The following is a 1,166-nucleotide window of genomic DNA, read 5'->3' on the forward strand; positions in this document are numbered from 1 at the left end:
AAACTATACTAATCTACTATAGGAGAGGCTAGGAAGTATTTCCTTTATTCGTATAGTAGATAGATTTTTTCTTTTCTTTTCTCTCCTTAGCTTTAGAATCCTCGTTATACGATAGTTAGACGAATTACTCTAAATTCCTAGCTAAACCCTTATACCTATAGTATTAGTACTATAAAATCGCTTATACTTAGTAACTTTCCTCCTAAACTTAACGAAGTTTTAACGGCTATTATCGATAATAAAGTTATTAATTCTACTATATTAGACGTCTACGCGGACGAAGGTTCTCTTACCTTACCCTATCTTCTTAAAGGACTTATTAGTCTCGGTAGCTTTAATCTAGTAGATATTCTTCGTCTCTAGATCCTCTACTCCTTACTAAATCTTACCTTACTTAAGTTACTAGATATCGTCTTTCTAATAGCTATTTTATTAACTCTTTTCTCGATTTCGTACTTAAAAATAAAATAACTAATCTACTACTTAGTTATTTTTTTTATCTATTATAATACTAAAAGAATTATTAAGATACTTATTAGTTTCTAAAGACTCGTCTCGTTAGACTATATAGTTATATAGCCGAAACGAATTTTAGTTAAGTATCTACGATTATTCTTAGCTTTTCGAATACCTTACGCTCGAATTATATTCGCCCTCGAGTTTACTTCTACGCGTTCTAAATAAGTATCTTAATTTAACTAAGCGAATAAGGTACTCGAGAATTTCTAATAAAGTCGTTCCTAAACTTTTCCGCTCGGTTTTAAGTTAGGAAAAAGCTTTCTTAATAAAATATTCCTTCGATAGTTTCGAAAGTATTATATACTTATTCTTTCGTCGTTCTTAAGGTTAAACTAATACTTCGTTCTTTCGTAGTTTTTAACCTTCTAGGATAATTTTCTTCTAGGTTTAATCGCTAGTAGTCGTCTTTTCTATAGTTCTAAGGTCCTTTATAAAATAATATACTTATAATACTCGTTCGTTCTCTTAAGAAGTACTATTTATATTAAGATTAAATCGATATATATTCTCGCCTATTCTATAGGTCGAATAAGGAGGTAGAGCTACATTACTAGAGTTTCTCTCTCTTCTAGGATCGTAGGATAAGAACTAATCGACGTTAAAACGAATACTATAGTAGCTATAACTAAAACGATACTCTTTACTTA

Source organism: Exophiala aquamarina, assembly GCF_000709125.1.
Source record: "Exophiala aquamarina CBS 119918 chromosome Unknown aczIA-supercont1.14, whole genome shotgun sequence".
Classification (NCBI taxonomy): Eukaryota; Fungi; Ascomycota; class Eurotiomycetes; order Chaetothyriales; family Herpotrichiellaceae; genus Exophiala; species Exophiala aquamarina.